General features: G+C 39.7%; 1 non-coding gene across 1 annotated transcript; it reads right to left on the bottom strand.

Moving 5' to 3' along the window:
* Window positions 1–567: 567 nt before the first annotated feature.
* On the bottom strand, window positions 568–675 carry LOC148564825 (small nucleolar RNA R71). Its single transcript, XR_015884987.1, has one exon. It is a non-coding gene; the product is annotated as a small nucleolar RNA R71 (small nucleolar RNA).
* Window positions 676–10,005: the final 9,330 nt, after the last annotated feature.

Genomic DNA, 10,005 nt, shown 5'->3' with positions numbered 1-10,005 from the left:
CTTTTCTGTTCTCTTCTTTTTCATATGAGCAGGAACAAGGATAAGAACATTCTTGTTGAAGCTGATCCTGAACCTGAAATGACTCTGAAGAGGAAGCTAAGAGAAGCTTAAGCACAAAACTCTGGAGAGGACCTAACAGAAATTTTTGAAAAAGAAGAAGACATGGCAGCCAAAAATAACAACAATGGTGGAGATGCAAGGAAGATGCTTGGTGACTTTATTGCACCAAATTTTGACTTCTATGGAAGAAGCATCTCAATTCCTGCAATTGGAGAAAACAACTATGAGCTTAAGCCTCAATTAGTTTCTCTAATGCAGCAGAATTGCAAGTTTCATGGACTTCCATTGGAAGATTCTCATCAGTTCTTAGCTGAATTCTTGCAAATCTGTGACACTGTTAAGACCAATGGGGTTAATCCCGAGGTCTACATACTTATGCTTTTCCCCTTTGCTATAAGAGACAGAGCTAGGATATGGTTGGACTCACAACCTAAAGAAAGCCTGATCTCTTGGGAAAAGTTGGTCAATGCTTTCTTGGCCAAATTCTTTCCACCTCAAAAGATGAGAAAGCTTAGAGTGAAAGTCCAAACCTTCAGACAGAAGGAAGGTGAATTCCTCTATGAAGCTTGGGAAAGATACAAGCAATTGATCAGAAGGTGTCCTTCTGACATGCTTTCAGAATGGAGCATCTTATGTATATTCTATGATGGTCTGTCTGAATTGTCCAAGATGTCATTGGACCACTCTACTGGTAGATCTTTTCATCTACAGAAAATGCCTGCAGAAGCCCAGGAACTTATTGAGATGGTTGCAAATAACCAGTTCATGTATACTTCTGAAAGAAATCCTGTGAATAATGGGATGACTCAAAAGAAAGGAGTTTTTGAGATTGATACTCTGAATGCAATATTGGCTCAGAATAAAATATTGACTCAGCAAGTCAATATGATTTCTCCGAATCTGACTGGAATGCAAGCTGCATCCGGCAGTACTAAAGAAGCTTCCTCTGAAGAAGAAGCCTATGACCCTGAGAATCCTGCAATGGAAGAAATGAATTACATGGGAGAATCCTATGGAAACACTTATAATCCTTCATGGAGGAATCATCCTAATTTCTCATGGAAGGATCAGCAGAAGCCTAATCAAGGCTTCAATAATAATAATGGTGGGAGAAATAGGTTTGGCAATAGCAATCCTTTTCCATTATCTTCTGAGCAACAAACAGAGAATTCTAAGTAGAGCCTCTCTGACTTAGCAACCATAGTCTCTGATCTATCTAAGACCACTCTCAGTTTTATGACTGAAATAAGGTCCTCCATCAGAAATTTGGAGGCACAAGTAGGTCAACTGAGTAAAAGAGTTACTGAAATCCCTCCTAGTACTCTCCCATGCAATACAGAAGAGAATCCAAAGAGAGAATGCAAGGCCATCAAAATATTCAAAGAGGCCGAACCTATAGAGGAGGAAAAGGCAGTGATTTCTAATGAGGAAGACCTCAATGGACATCCACTGACCATTAAGGAGTTCACTATTGAGGAACCAGAGGAATCTGAGGCTCATATAGAGACCATAGAGATTCCACTGAACTTACTGCTGCCATTCATGAGCTCTGATGAGTATTCTTCCTCTGAAGAAGATGAAGATATTGTTCAAGAGAAAGTTGCTCAGTATCTAGGAGCAATCATGAAGCTGAATGCCAAGTTATTTGGTAATGAGACTTGGAAGGATAAACCTCCATTGTTCATCAATGAACTGAATGCCTTGGTTCAACAGAAATTACCTCAGAAGAAACCGGATCCCAGAAAGTTCTTGATACTTTGTACCATAGGCACCATGACCTTTGAGAAGGCTCTGTGTGACCTGGGGTCAGGAATAAACCTCATGCCACTCTCAGTAATAGAGAAACTAGGGATCTTTGAGGTACAAGCTGTAAGAATCTCATTAGAGATGGTAGACAAATCAATGAAACAGGCTTATGAACTTGTAGAGGATGTCTTAGTGAAGGTTAAAGGCCTGTACATCCCTGGTGATTTCATAATCCTAGACACTGGGAAGGATGAAGATGAATTCATCATCCTTGGAAGACCCTTCCTAGCCACAGCAAGAGCTGTGATTGATGTGGACAGAGGAGAGTAGTTAGTCCTTCAATTGAATGAGGACTACCTTGTGTTTACGGCTAAAGGATCTTCTTCTGTAACCATGGAGAGAAAGCATGAAAAGTTTCTCTCAATACAGAGTCAAAGAGAGCCCCCACACTCAACTTCTAAGTTTGGTGTTGGAAGGCCACCATTAAGCTCTGAGTCTCTGTGAAGCTCTCTAAGAGCTCACTGTCAAGCTATTGACATTAAAGAAGCGCTTATTGGGAGGCAACCAATGTTATTTAATTATATTTATTTATATTCCATTGTCATTTTATGTTTTCTTTAGGTTGATAATCATGTGAAGTCATAAAAATAGCTGCAGAATTAAAGCAAAATAAAAAATAGCATAAAAAATAGCATACCCTAGAGGACAGGTGATGAGCGGATAATTTATACACTTTTTGGCATTGATTTTAGTATGATTTTAGTAGGATCTAGTTACTTTTAGGGATGTTTTCATTAGTTTTTATGTTAAATTCACATTTCTGGACTTTACTATGAGTTTGTGTGTTTTTCTGTAATTTCAGGTATTTTCTGGCTTAAATTGAGGGACTTGAGCAAAAATCAGATTCAGAGGTAGAGGAAGGACTGCTGATGCTGTTGGATTCTGACCTCCCTGCACTCAAAGTGGATTTTCTGGAGCTACAAAACTCAAAATGGCGCGCTTCCAATTTCGTTGGAAACTTGACATCCAGGGCTTTCCATCAATATATAATAGTTTATACTTTGGTCGAGTTTAGATGACGTAAAAGGGCGTTGAATGCCAGTTTTACGCTGCTGTCTGGAATTAAACGCCAGAAACAAGTCACAAACCAGAGTTGAACGCCAGAAATACGTTACAACCTGGCGTTCAACTCCAGAAAGAGCCTCTACACGTGTAACATTCAAGCTCAGCCCAAGCACACACCAAGTGGGCCCCGGAAGTGGATTTATGCATCAATTACTTACTTCTGTAAACCCTAGTAACTAGTTTAGTATAAATAGAACTTTTTACTATTGTATTTTGATCTTTGGTCTCAGTTTTAATCTATTATTCATCTTAGGAGACTATTGATCATGTTTTGGGGGCTGGCCTCTCGGCCATGCCTGAACCTTTCACTTATGTATTTTTCAACGGTAGAGTTTCTGCACTCCAAAGATTAAGGTGTGGAGCTCTGCTGTTCTCAAAAATTAATGCAAAGTACTACTGTTTTCTATTCAATTCAACTTATTCCGCTTCTAAGATATTCATTCGCACTTCAACATGAATGTGACGAACGTGACAATCATCATCATTCCCTATGAACGCGTGCCTGACAACCACTTCCGTTCTACCTTAGATTGAATGAGTATCTCTTAGATCTCTTAATCAGAATCTTCATGGTGTAAGCTAGATTGATGGCAGCATTCATGAGAATCCGAAAAGTCTAAACCTTGTCTATGGTATTCCGAGTAGGATTCAGGGATTGAATGACTGTGACGAGCTTCAAACTCGCGAGTGCTGGGCGTAGTGACAGACGCAAAAGGAGGGTGAATCCTATTCCAGCATGATCGAGAGCCTCAGATGATTAGCCGTGCTGTGACAGAGCATTTGGACCATTTTCACAAGAGGATGAGATGTAGCCATTGACAACGGTGATGCCCTTACATAAAGCCAGCCATGGAAAGGAGTAAGATTGATTGGATGAAGACAGCAGGAAAGCGGAAGCTCAGAGGAACGAACGCATCTCCATACACTTATCTGAAATTCTTACCAATGATATACATAAGTATTTCTATCTTTATTTTCTGTCTATTTATTATTAATTTCGAAAACTCCATAACCTTTGATATCCGCCTGACTGAGATTTACAAGGTGACCATAGCTTGCTTCATACCAACAATCTCCGTGGGATCGACCCTTACTCACGTAAGGTTTATTACTTGGACGACCCAGTGCACTTGCTGGTTAGTTGTATCGAAGTTGTGAATGAAAAATGATTTATTAAGACGTGCGTACAGAGTTTCTGGCGCCGTTGCCTGAGATCACAATTTCGTGCACCAACAGGCTTACTGGCGTTTAAACGCCAATAAGGATAGCAGAATGGGCGTTTAACGCCCAGTCTGGCAGCATTCTGGGTGTTAAACGCTAGAATTGGCAGCCTGACTGGCATTAAATGCCAGAAAAGGGTGTCTGGTGTCTGGCTGGTGTTAAACACCAGAAATGGGCATCAGCCTGGCGTTTAACGCCGGAAAATGGTGTCTAAGGGGCGTTAAACCCCAGAAAGGGGCATCAGCCTGGTGTTTAACACCAGAAAAGGTAGCAAAGTTGGCGTTAAACGCCATAAATGGTATACAGAGGGCATTTAAATGCTAAAATGGTGCAGGGAGCAGAATTTCCTGACACCTCAGGATCTGTGGACCCTACAGGATCCCCACCTATCCCAACTCTCTCTCTCTCCTCTTTACACCTCTCCATAACACTCTTCCCCAAATACCATTCACCTATCAAATTCTACCCTCTTCCCCACAACCTCTTCACCACTCACATCCATCCATCATAAAACCCCACCTACCTCACTATTCAAATTCTAAACATTTCCCTCCCAAACCCAACCCCTCATACACGACTTCCCCCTCTCTCTCTTACCCTATAAATACCCCTCATCACCACCTTCAATTTCACACATCATACACACTCCAACCCCCCTTGGCCGAAACCAACATACTCCTCCATCTCCTCCATTTCTTCTTCTTCTAATCATTTCTTTCTTCTTTTACTCGAGGACGAGCACACCTTTTAAGTTTGGTGTGGGAAAAAGGTATGCTTTTTATTTTTCCATAACCATTAATGGCACCTAAGACCGGAGAAACCTCTAGAAAGAGGAAAGGGAAGGCAATTGCTTCCACCTTCGAGTCATGGGAGATGGAGAAATTCATCTCAAAGGTCCATCAAGACCACTTCTATGAAGTTGTGGCCAAGAAAAAGGTGATCCCCGAGGTCCCCTTCATGCTCAAAAAGAGTGAATATCGGGTGATCTGACATGAGATTCAAAGAAGAGGTTGGGAAGCTCTCACCAACCCAATCCAACAAGTCAGAATCTTAATGGTTCAATAGTTCTATGCTAATGCATGGATCACTAAGAACCATGATCAAAGTATGAACCCGAACCCAAAGAATCGGCTCACAATGGTTCGGGAGAATTACTTGGATTTCACTCCGAAAAATGTGAGGTTGGCATTTTAACATGCCAATGATGCAAGAAGATCGTCACCCTTTCACTAGAAAGGTCAACTTTGATCAAAAGTTGGACAAAGTCCTTATGGACATTTGTGTGGAAGGAGCTCAATGGAAGAGAGACTCCAGAGGCAAGCCAGTTCAATTGAGAAGGCTTGACCTCAAGCCCGTGGCTAAAGGATGGTTGGATTTCATCCAACTCTCTATCAATTCTACTAGCAACCGATCTGAAGTTATAATAGACCGGGCTATCTTGATCCATAGTATCATGAATGGAGAGGAATTAGAAGTTCATGAGATCATACCTCTAGAACTCTACAAGGTGGCGGACAAGCCCTCTACTTTGGCAAGGTTATCCTTCCCTCATCTTATTTGTAACCTATGCAATTCAGCTAAAATTGTTATAGAGGAAGATATCCTCATTGAAGGAGACAAACCCATCACTAAGAAGAGGATGGAGCAAACAAGAGAGCCCACTCATGGACCTCAACAAGAGCATAAGGAAGTTCCTCATCAAGAAATCCCTGAGATGCCTCAAGGGATGCATTTTCCTCCACACAACTACTGGGAGCAACTCAACACTTCTTTAGGAGAATTGAGTTCCAACATGGGACAACTAAGGATGGAGCACGAAGAGCACTCTATTATCCTCCATGAAATCAGAGAGGACCAAAAGGCCATGAAGGGGGAGCAACAAAGGCAAGGAAGAGACATAGAGGAGCTCCAGCACTCCATAAGATCTTTAAGAGGAAGAACTAGCCGCCATCACTAAGGTGGACCCGTTCTTTAATTTCCTTGTTCTTATTTTTCTATTTTTTCAAATTCTATGCTTTATGTCTGTCTATGTTTGTGTCTTTATTACATGATCATTAGTGTCTAGTGTCTAGTGTCTATGTCTTAAAGCTATGAATGATTCCATGAATCCTTCACCATTCTTAAATGAAAAATATTTTTATTTGCAAAAGAACAAGAAGTAAATGAATTTTTAATTTTATCTTGAAATTAGTTTAATTATTTTGATGTGGTGGCAATACCTTTTGTTTTCTGAATGAATGCTTGAACAGTGCATATTTTTTATAGTGAAGTTGATGAATGTTAAAATTGTTGGCTCTTGAAAGAATAATGAAAAAAGAGAAATGTTATTGATAATTTGAAAAATCATATAATTAATTTTTGAAGCAAGAAAAAGCAGTAAAACACAAAGCTTGCGAAAAAAATGCAAAAAAATAAAGAAAAAGAAAGAAAAAAAGAAAAAACAAGCAGAAAAATCCAATAACCCTTTAAACCAAAAGGCAAGGGTAATAAAAGGATCCAAGGCTTTGAGCATTAATGGATAGGAGGGCCCAAAGGAATAAAACCCTGGCCTAAGCGGCTAAATCAAGCTGTCCCTAACCATGTGCTTGTGGCGTGAAGGTGTCAAGTGAAAAACTTGAGACTGAGCAGTTATAGTCGTGATCCAAAGCAAAAAGAGTGTGCTGAAGAGCTCTGGACACCTCTAACTGGGGACTCTAGCAAAGCTTAGTCACAATCTGAAAAGGTTCACCCAGTTATGTGTCTGTGGCATTTATGTATCTGGTGGTAATACTGAAAAACAAAATACTTAGGGTCACGGCCAAGACTCATAAAGTAGCTGTATTCAAGAATCAACATACTGAACTAGGAGAATCAATAACACTATCTGAATTCTGAGTTCCTATGGATGCCAATCATTCTGAACTTCAAAGGATAAAGTGAGATGCCAAAACCGTTCAGAAGCAAAAAGCTACTAGTCCCGCTCATCTAATTGAAACTAATCTTCATTGATATTTTTGGAATTTATTGTATTTTATCTTCTTTTTATCCCATTTTATTTTTAGTTGCTTGGGGATAAGCAACAATTTAAGTTTGGTGTTGCGATGAGCGGATAATTTATACCCTTTTTGGCATTATTTTTACATAGTTTTTAGTATGTTTTAGTTACTTTTTATTATATTTTTATTAGTTTTTATGAAAAAATCACATTTCTGGACTTTACTATGAGTTTGTGTGTTTTTTCTATAATTTTATGTATTTTCTGGCTGAAATTGAGGGTCCTGAGCAAAAATCTGATTCAGAGGCTCAAAAAGGACTACAGATGCTGTTGGATTCTGACCCTCCTGCACTCGAAATGGATTTTCTGGAGCTACAGAAGCCCAATTGGCACGCTCCCAATTGCGTTGGAAGTTAGACATCTTGGGCATTCTAGCAATATATAATTGTCCATTCTTTGCCAGAGATTTGATGGCCCAAACTGGCGTTCAAACGCCCACCATTGACCCTTTTCTGGAGTAAAACGCCCAAATAGCCACCAGAACTGGACTAAAACGCCCAAACTGGCACCCAAGCTGGCGTTTAACTCCAAGAATGGCCTATGCACGTGAAAGCTTCAATGCTCAGCCCAAGCACATACGAAGTAGGCCCCGGAAGTAGATTTCTGCACTATCTGCATTTAGTTATTCATTAGTAACTAGTTTAGTGTAAATAGCACTTTTTACGATTGTATTAGGGGATTATGATATTATCATCATTGGACTTGGAGGCTGGCTGTAACGGCCCAAGTTTCAGCATGTCATGATCATACTAAAAGTTGAACGTTACCAACTTGTTTCCCCAACTTAAGTAATATTTAATAAATATAAGCCTGTTCGTTGTTAACACCTCGCGAGTTTCGAGTAATTTTTTTTAAAAACAATAGTAGTTTAGAGTCGCATACATAGAGTATAAAAACGAAACATGAGTACACACATTCAAGGAATTGTAGAAGGCAATACATAGAATATCACACCACAATATACATCATAATGCAGAAGCAGCTCATTTATACTAGTAAGGAATTATAACACAGCATCCTTCAGTTAGTGACTCATATAATATATACACATATATACATAAGACGTCCCGGGGCCTGGCCTGTCCAAAAGCCCCTAAGCTGGCACCCAGGCTAGGCTAACTCTATGACATGCCTATTCCCTCTGAGCATGCTAGTACAAGTGAGGGAAACACTCTAAGGTACCGTGGTTAGAATGGACGCCTCAAAAGTCTCCTCGTCTCTGATCCAAAAGCCCCTCATAGAAAACTGTTGGGTAGGTGATGATGCCTGCTTGCTGGTGCCCCATCTGGCTCATTACTACCAGAAGAGATATCCTCGATCTCAGGGCCACGTACTATATAATTACGTACACAAGGTGCCGCACATCGGATGTAATACTCGTAGCTGCGCACTGGGTCGTCGTGGATGTACGGATGATTAATCTCGTAGGGCAGGACTCCCATGTCCATCTGAAGAGGTGTAAGGGGTAAGAACTGGGGAGTTCTTAGTAAGATCGGGGTTCATAGTTAAGTCCATTTATAATGTCCGCTTGCAAGTTTCTAAATCCTTTGAAAATTGATGGTTTAACAATCAAATATTCAAAACCTTATCAAAAGAAATCAGTTAATTAACCATAAATCCAAACTTCTTTTCCAGATATAAGAATCTGAAAAGTTTTCTAATGGTATGAATGACCAACTTGTCCCAAGCATAGGTTCAATTAAGTCTATGCTGTAAGAGTTTGATTTTTCATACTTTACTAGACTATAAACATAAAAGAAGTTACCTACGCGGTATAAATGATCATCTTGTTCCAAGCATAGGTTCATTAAGTCTATGCTGAATCAGTCAGATACTTTATACAAAGCTAGACCTCAAACAAACCAACCACAGCCTTAGGCCCAAACAACTCAATCAACATCCAATTACCACAATCCAAACAATCAGTTACAAACACAAGTAATGAAGTTTAAACACAATCAAGAGCAATTACGTCAAGTATAGCAGTTAGCAATTAAACAGAGTTGTTCACATAGGCAAACCAATTAAAATATGCACAAACAAGTATGATGCATGTCTGATCCTACTGCAGGTAATGAGCTCATTTGTCGGTTTCGACCCGCACCCGACGCAATCCGACCCTCCAGGTCAGATAAGGCCTTCCCAGAACTTAATCCCAGATTAAGTACCGCATAACCTCTACTAAGTACTCTCGACTTGCAGGGCTGGTATTTGTTCAAATCTCAATATACCGCAGGTATGCTAATCAGGCCTCTACCAAGCATTCAGCTTGCAGGGCTGGTACATCTCTACCGCAGCCTGTCTGGGAACCAACATCACAATACAGGCGTCCCCGCATAATATTCACAAGCATCGCCCGAAGGCTCATAAGTCACATATAACCATACTTTTCATCACTTAGTAATCATCTTCATCATCTTTCCACAATCATAAATCAAGCATCACAACATCACAGTGAGCTCATTTTACAATTCTCTGCTTACTCTGTAAGGTCAAGCACACTGCTGTATAGCTTTTAATTCCTTTTCTTTCCAACATGTATGAAAGTTTATAAAACCACTTTCATTACCATACATACCTCAATACTTTCTCTTGAACTCTTCCTTAGGTGTTTAATAAAGAGAATTAAGGAATTCTTGACTCAAAACTGCCTTCCTGAGGCTTTTAGGAAAAACTGTCTTTTTATCAATATTTTATTATTATTAATAAAATAATATTTTAATATTTTAATATTAAAATAATAATATTTTATTCAACTTTCAAAAATTGCATTTTGACCCCTAAACTTTTTGGAAACTGCATTTTGACCCCTTAACTTT

Source organism: Arachis ipaensis, chromosome B5 (assembly GCF_059453495.1).
Source record: "Arachis ipaensis isolate K30076 ecotype BB chromosome B5, ASM5945349v1, whole genome shotgun sequence".
NCBI lineage: Eukaryota > Viridiplantae > Streptophyta > Magnoliopsida > Fabales > Fabaceae > Arachis > Arachis ipaensis.
Note: the sequence above shows the minus strand (reverse complement) of the source record. Positions and strands in the feature narration are given on the sequence as shown.